The sequence below is a fragment of the Rhinolophus ferrumequinum genome, chromosome 4, assembly GCF_004115265.2.
Source record: "Rhinolophus ferrumequinum isolate MPI-CBG mRhiFer1 chromosome 4, mRhiFer1_v1.p, whole genome shotgun sequence".
NCBI classification, from domain to species: domain Eukaryota; kingdom Metazoa; phylum Chordata; class Mammalia; order Chiroptera; family Rhinolophidae; genus Rhinolophus; species Rhinolophus ferrumequinum.
Window position 1 is genome coordinate 92,385,780 of NC_046287.1, and position 8,889 is coordinate 92,394,668.

General features: G+C 38.5%; 1 pseudogene; it reads left to right on the forward strand.

The window, feature by feature from the left end:
• The first annotated feature begins 250 nt into the window (after positions 1-250).
• Positions 251-2,239, forward strand: LOC117021220 (40S ribosomal protein S6-like; annotated as a pseudogene).
• Positions 2,240-8,889: the final 6,650 nt, after the last annotated feature.

The window sequence follows — 8,889 nt, forward strand, 5'->3', positions numbered from 1 at the left end:
GAGTTCCCCCCCCCCTGAGGAGCAAGGGATCCCAGCCTTTCCTCAGCCTGTGGTTTCAGAGCTGGGGAGAGAGGTACCCATAATTCCTGGCTGTAAAAACCAGTAGAGATTGTGGCTGAGTGAGATGGAGGGTGGCTGCACTCCCAGGTGCTCCTCTTAAAGGGACCATGCATGGACGTACTCACAGAACCACTTTCTCTGAGTTCCAGGTTTGGGACAGAAGCTTGAAAAGTGCCAGGGACATTCGGGGATGAACGGAATTGTCCAGATTCAGAGTGAGGGCTGGAGGGGAAGCTTTCTCCCAAACGAAGGAGCTGGTGGAAGCCATTGTTTCTTTGTTGAGCCCTGCCCCTTCCTGCATGCAGATGCAGGGAGATGCCATATCTGAATCTACATCAAAGTGGCTATTACCTTTTATCTACCCCATCCTAGTGACTCCCTGAAATCATGCCCTACCCAACTTTGGGGAACACCCAAGCTGCTTCCAGTGGATTTTTCCTACAAATATCCTCCTAATACTCAAGCTTCAGACATTTCTAAAATCTTTCAATGGTTCACAAAATCCAAACAAGTAGGCTCTAGCTTCAGAGTGTCCTGTATCTCTGGCTGAGTGACCCTAAACACAGCACTAGAGAGAGCCAGCCTTTGTTGGCAGCTTGGCCTCTAAAGGCAACTCCAAGCACAGCATGGGTAGTGGGCATCTCTGGATTTCTTTGTGGCTCATGCCAGGTGGCACCAGGCAGGGCATAGATTGCAGCTGAACTTGGTCTGCAGCAGGCCCCCTCCCAGGAGGACCGAGGGTTGGCAGATCCAGTGGCAAGCTTCAGAGAGGTCTGGAGCATCACCTGGCCACCTCTAAAAATAACACACCCAAAGGGCAACCTGGGCAGGCACCAGAGCCTTGCTAAAGCAAACCCTGCTCTGTAGGGTCATCCCCTGCACAACAGCTCCTACACTGTAGTCTTAGCCAGTCCCCACAACCAATCAACCTGAGGGTCAATCCCTCTCAATAATGTGCAAATGAAAATCAAGTCTCAACTAAACAGGAGAGGCCACACAACCCACACAAGGGACACATCTGGAGCACTGGGCTCTGGGGACTAGGGAGATTACACTACTGGGTCCCACAAGACCCCTAAAACATAAGGCCACTATACTAAGACCAGGACACATAGCAGTCCTACATAGAAACAAACACAGGGAGGCAGCAAAAATGGGGAGAAACATGTCCCAAATGAAAGATCAGAACAAAGCTCCAGGAAAAGTACCAAACAAAATGGACACAAGAAATCTATCACGCACAGAGTTTGAAAGACTGGTTACAAAGATGCTCAATGATCTCAGGGAGAACTTCACTGAAAAGATAGGAAACATAAAAATGGAGATAGAAAACATTTTTTAAAAAGTCAGAAATGAAGACTACAATAATTGAAATAAAGAATACGTTAGGCTCTCTTGGCAACTCGGAGGCAATTGGATGCTTCAGGATAAAGCTGAACATCCCTTTCCCAGCCACTGGCTGCCAGAAACTCATTGAAGTGGACAATGAACACAAACTTCGTACATTTTATGAGAAGCGTATGGCCACAGAAGTTGCTGCTGACACTCTGGGTGAAGAATGGATGGGTTAGGTGGTTCAAATCAGTGGTGGGAATGACAAACAAGGTTTCCCCATGAAGCAGGGTGTCTTGACCCATGACCATGTCTGCCTGGTCCTGAGTAAGAGGAATTCCTGTTATAAACCAAGGAGGACTGAAGATAGAAAGTACAAATCTGTTCAAGGTTGCATTGTGGGTGCCATTCTGAGTGTCCTCAACTTGGTCATTGTAAAAAAAAAAGGAGAGAAAGATATTCTTGGTCTCATTGATACTACTGTGCCTCGACACCTGGGGCCCAAAAGCACTAGCAGAATTCACAAACTTTTCAATCTCTCTAAAAAAGTTGATGTCCACCAACACGTTGTAAGAAAGACCCGGAACAAAAAAGGTAAGAAACCTAGGACCAAAGCACCCAGGATTCAACGTCTTGTTACTCCATGTGTCCTGCAACACAAACATTGGCATATTGCTCTGAAGAAAGAGTGTACTAAGAAAAATAATAAAGAGGCCACAGAATATACCAACTTTTTGGCCAAGGAATGAAGGATGCCAAAGAAAAATGTCAGGAGCAGACTGCCAAGAGACATACACTGTCCTTTCTGAGAGCTTCTACTTCTAAGTCTGAGGCCAGTCAAAAATGAGATTTTTCATATACATTGTATATACATGTATATGTATGTATATATGCATATGGCTATATATATATATATTTCATATATATTATTCATATATATGAATAATACATTGGCAGTAACTACATATCTATCAACAATTACTTTAAATGTAAGTGGATTAAATGCTCCAATGAAAAGATAAGGTGGCTGAATGGATAAGAAAACAAGACCCTTACATATGCTGCCTACAACAGACTCAGTTCAGATCAAAAGACACACACAGACTGAAAGCAACGAGACGGGAAAAAGGTATTTCATGAAAATAGAAATGAAAACAAAAAATTTGTGGTAGCAATACTTGTACCAGACAAAGTAGACTATAAAACAAAGACTATCACAAGAGACAAAAAAGGACCAAGTAATCCCACTTCTAGGTAATTATCCAAAGAAAACTAAAACACTAAGTTGAGGGGACATGAGCATCCATATGTTCATTACAGCATTGTTATAATGGCCAAGATTCAGAGGCAGCCTAGGTGTCCATCAATGCCTGAATGGATAAAGAGCAGGTGGTATATATATACAATGAAATATTGCTTGGCTATAGAAGGGAATGGATTCTCGCCATCTGTGGCAGGATGGATGAACCTGAAGGGTATTGTGTTGAGTGAAGTATGTCAGACAGTGAAAGACAGATGCAATGTGATTTCACTTATATGTGGAATCTAAAGAACAAAATAAACAAACAAAACAGAAACAAACTCATAGATATAGAGAACATTTTGATAATTGCCAGGTGGGAGGGGTTGAGAATGGTTGAAAAGGGGGAAGGGAATTAAGAAGTACAAATTGGTTGTTACAAAGTAGTCATGGAGATATAGGGTATAGCACAAGGAATATATAGTCAATAATATTGTAATAATTATATATGGTGTCAGATGGGTACTCGATTTATTGGGGTGATACATAGAAGGAATTTGGGAGACACAGTGAAAAAGGTGAAGGCATTAAGAAGTACAATTGGTAGTTACAATATAGTCATCGGGATGTAAAGCAAAGCATAGGGAATATAGTCCAACGATATGCAATGACTACGTATAGTGCCAGGTGGGTACTAGACTAGTCAGGGAGTTCACTTCTTAAATTATATAAATATCTAACCACTATGCTGTATACCTAAAATTAATATAAAATAATATTGAATGTCAACTGTAATTAAAAAAATTAAGAAGGGGGAAGGTGAAAGGGAATAAGAGGTTCAAATTTCCAGATATAAAACAAATAAGTCATGGGGATGTAATGTACAGCATGTGGAATATAGTAAGTAATACTGTGATAGCATGGTACAGTTTCAGATGGTTTCTGGACTTACGGTGATCACTTCTTTAGGTATATAAATGTTGAATGATTATTGTGTGCACCTGAAACTAATATAATATTGTATGTTAACTATATTTTAATAAAAATGTTTAAAAAAAAAGCTTTAGGGACAGAAAATCCTTTCAGCCAACGATTCAATCATACTGAAGGTATGGTCCTTATCCTCAGAAATCCAGATGGCTGTTGGAGTTCTAATCATCATAAGCATATTCCAAACAGCAAAGTAGAGTGAAGATCAAAGAAAATGGAAACAAAGACATGTGCCAGCTATCCTTTGAAAAGTTTGTGGAAACTGACTTCTCACACTTTAGTTTGCATCCTATTGGCCACAACTTACTCACATGGCTATACCAAACTGCAATAATCTCAGCTTGAAAATGGCAGTTCCAGTACTAAAGAAGAGGATAGATATTGAGTAAGGAAGGAACTCACACTCTGTGACATAAACATTGTCAGAATTGGCTGGGCTATACAACAGTAAAACACCACCTCAAAATGTCAGTGCCTTGAAACAAGAATGATTTATTTCTTGTTCATACCACATGTCATCATGGGTCAGCAGGAGGACTCTGTCCATCATTCAGACCCATGGATAGGTGACCCTGATGAAGAAGCCTCTAACTCATATGGTATCGATCACCATGCCAGAAAAAAAAAAAAGAGGAGTGAGGAAGCGACGTTGTGTAGTAGTCAGCCTCAAAGATGACCCCTACCTCCTAGATTCACACACATCCCCAACATTGTATCAGGGTTGGCCTGTGTGATAAATAGAATACTGCAGAAGTGATATTGTCATTTCCAAGGCTAGATCATAAAAGACATTGTGGTTTCTGCCATTCTCTCAGGTTACTGGCTGGGGAAGCAATTAGTTGCCATGTTGTGAGCAGTCTCATGGAGAGGCCCACATAGTGAGGAACTAAGGCCTCCTGTTGACATCCCGCCAGAAACTAAAAGCTCCAGACCCAGTGTAGAGCATCTTCAGACCCCAAATGACTACAGTCCTGGACAACACCTTGACTGCAGTGTCATCAGAGACTCTGAGCCAGAACAAACCAGCTAAGCAACTCCCAGGTTTATGATCCAAAGAAACTATGGAAGAAAAAATGCCTGTTGTTTAAGTTTTGGGGTAATTTTTTATACAGCAATAAATAATAATACACTTTGTCTCTATACTTCTATCCACATATTGCAAATCATTGAATAAAGCAAGTCACATGGCCACAGCTACAGTCAACTACATGAGGAAGCTCTACGCTATTCTGTGTGCCCAGAATAATGATACTTATTATTATATATTTAAAAGATCATTCTTTCTATTAAGTGAAAAATGGACTGGAGTGGACAATATTGTAAGTGAAGAGAGCAGTTAAAGCAATTTTACTAACCTAAGTGTGAGAGGATGGAAGCTTGGACTAGGGAGGAGTAATTATGGGGGATGGACATGGCAATTAGAAATTTATTAGTGACCTCACTAGGAGCCATATCATTTGGATGGTGAAGGTAAAATCTGTATATCTAGAGGTTGAGAAATGGGAAATAAAGAAAAAGAAACTGAGTACAGAATAATTTTTCGATAAATTTAGATATTTTCCAGAAGGAAAGAGCCAGTTGGCTTGTAAGGAGCATGGAAGTCATCACTCCTATCCTCAGAACAATAAAAAAGCTGAACAATCTACAAATCAGCAGTTCTTGTGAGATGTGTCAGCGAAGTGAGGGCACAGGCAAACCACTCCCCCAAAATTGGAGAGGCAGAACAGGCAGACAGAGAGTCACAACTTAACAGAGTACAAACCCAGAACCAGAAACTTCTGCAAAAACCACTTCTAAGGTAAGAAAAATTAAACTGCGATTGATGAACAGCTGGAAGTTCATCGTGCAGAGGCCTGAAAGTAAAAAACTTCAGGATGCCCAGATGTGAAAGGAGGGCCTCACAATTTCATAAATTTTACTTTCAGGAGCCCTACCAGGTTCCCACAGTGAACATCAGAGAAAAATCCCCTCATACTTCCAGCAGGAAAGAAAAAACCATTTTTGAAATAAGCCCATTCTGTTCTTAGGAAGGTCTGTCCTTAAGCAAAATGATTTTACAGAGCCTAACATACTGGGGTTTTATCAGACCCTACCTCACCTGGGATAAAGGAAACACCCAACTCCAGAGCTCTCCAGCCTTCCTAAATCACTTAAGGATGGAACAATCACTGAGAAGCACATGTGAATATCAAAGCCCAGGGGCACAGGCTCACTGAAATATTGAGACCCAATCATAGGACTAAAAATAATTACTGCCCCCCATACCTTGCCAGCACATCTTAGGGTTCCTGTACAATAACAGGGAATTACAACTGAAAGAACGGCACCTTATTGAAGAAGGAGAACCCAAAGACAACAGGGAAAACAACAGGGACACCAGGGGAAATTTTAGCCCCTGACCACCGATAGCTACAGCAAGCAGTAAGTACAGCATAATTCCTACCCAGATAAACATAAAACCTCACACTAAAAGCCTATTTGCCTCAGCTCTTTTTACCTAGTACATCATGTCCAGATTTCACAAAAATCACAAGGCAGTTAAAAGACAAAAGACCCAGTTTGGGGTGTGGCCAGATGGCTCAGTTGGTTAGAGCATGAGCTCTTAACAACAGGGTTGCCTGTTCAATTCCTACAAGGGATGGTGGACTGTGCCCTCTGCAACTAAAGGTTGAAAACGGCGACTGGACTTGGAGCTGAGCTGCGCCCTCCACAACTAGAATGAAGGACAACAACTTGGAGCTGATGGGCCCTGGAGAATCACACTGTTCCCCAATATTCCCCCAATTAAAAAATAAAAATAAAAGACCCAGTTTGAAGAGATAGAACAGGCAGTAGAATCAGACTCAGATATGAAAGAGATATTGGAATTATCAGACTGGAAATTTAAAACAAGTATGATCAATATGCTGAGGCACTCATGTAAAAAGTACACAATACAAAAGAATTGATGAATAATATAAGCAGAGAAATGAAAAGTCTAAGAAAGAATTAAAGGGAAATGCTATCAAAAATATAACACAAATGAAGAATGACTTTGATAAGCTCACCTATAAACTACATACAACCAAGGAAAGAATCAGTGAGCTTCAAGAAATATTAATAGCAACTCAGAAAACTGAAAAGTAAAGAGAAAAAAAAAAGAATTTAAAACACGGGGCAATATATCCAAGAACTATAAGACAATTTTTAAAAAGATATGCAACGGGAATATCAGAAGGAGAAAAAAGAAAAAAGGGAAGAAGAAATGTTGAAGTAAAAATGGCTGAGAATTGTCCAAAATTAATGACAGTCATCAAACTACAGATCTAGAAAGTTCATAAAATACAAAGCAGGAAAATACCCAATATCATACTCAAACTTCAGACAAAAATAAAATCTTGAAATAGCCAGAACAACAACAACAAAAAAACTTACCTATATAGGAACAAGGATAAGAAACCTTAAAAGTGAGAAAAGAGTGAAAATATTTAATGTGTTGAAAGGAAAAAAATAAACACCGACAAAATTCTCTATACAGAGAAATTATCCTTTAAATCTGGAGAAGAAATAAATACTTTATCAGACAAACAAATATTGAGAGATTTTTCTCACCAGTAGACCTGCTTTGCAAGAGGTAATATAGGTCAGAAATTTGGATCAACATAAAGAAAGGAAGAAAATTAGAGAAGGAATAAATGAAGTCAAAATAAAATCTTTTCTTTTTCGCATTCTTAGTTGATCTAACATAACTGTTTATTCAAAATAATAATAACAACAACAACAATGTATTCTATGATAATAACTTTTGGATAAGTCAAATCAATGACAGTAATGTTATAAGGGATGGAAGAGAGGAATTGGGAATATTTTGTTATAAATTACTTGCACTACCCATGAAGCAGTATAGTTATTTAAAAATGAATTTAGATTAGTTGTAAGTGTATTTTAAAAAATTCAGGGCAACCCCTACAATAATTTTTTTAGATGTCCTTGATATGCCGAGATGAAAGTGAAATCGTATAAAATGCTCAGTTAAACCCAGAGAAAGCTAATAAAGAGTGGAAGAGTCCCCAGAAAAGAAACAAAGAACAAGGACAATGAATAGAAAACAGTAAAAATATGATAGAAATTATTCCAACTACATCAGTAATGCCTTTAAATGTCAATAATCTAAATACACCCCAATTAAAAGAGAGAGATAGAATGGATATTTAAAAAGGCCAATTATATATTGTCTATAAGAAACCCACTTTAAATATGAAGTAACAGATAAATTAAAAGTAAAGGGATAGGAAAAGATATATGCTAACACTAATCAAAACAAAGCTTGAATAGCTACTATATAAATGTCAGATGAACAGAATTAAAATCAAGGGAAATTCTTAGGAATAAATAAAAAAAATTACATAATGATAAAGAAGTCAAGTCTCTAAGAAAATTTAACAATTCTTAATATATATACATCTAACAACACAACATCAACAAAAACTGTAGAGGTTCAAGGAGAAATAGTTGACTATTATTATAGTTGGAGACTTCAACATCTCTCAGTAATTGACAGATCCCACAGGCAGAAAATCTGTACCGACATAGCTGAACTAAGTAGCACCATCAGTCAACTGGATCTAATTAACATCTGTATAATGGTTTATCCAACAACAGCAAAATGAACATTCTTGTCAAGCTTACATGGAACCAAGACAATCAACATTCTGGGTCATGAATACCTCTTAACAAATTTAAAAGTATAGGAATCATACATGGTATGCTTTCATACCACAATGAAATTTAACTAGAAGTCAGTAACAGAGAGATAGCTGGAAAACACAAAAATATTTGGAGATTAAACAAAACACTTCCAAATAACACATGGGTCAAAGAAGTCTCAAGAGATGTTAAACAATATTTTGAACTAGAGTAAAATGAAAACTAAAGTTAGCAAAACTTGTGGGATACAGCAAAGGCAGAGTTTAAAGGGAAATTTCTAACATTGAATGCATATGAGGTGTGATCAAATAATACACCTGTTTAAATGTTTGAATGTTTAAATTAAAAAAATATATTATAGTAAAAGACACATTGCCATTATTTCCCCTCAAAATACTCCCCCTCTCTTCAAACACATTATCCCATCATTCTTGCCACTTTCTGAAGCAGTTCTGGAAGTCCTCTTTCGTGAGTGTTTTTAGTTGCTCTGTCATGGCTGCCTCACTATCCTGAATCATTTTGACTTTGGATAGAGCCAGAAGTCACACAGTGCCAGATCTGGTGAATAAGGTGGATGAGGA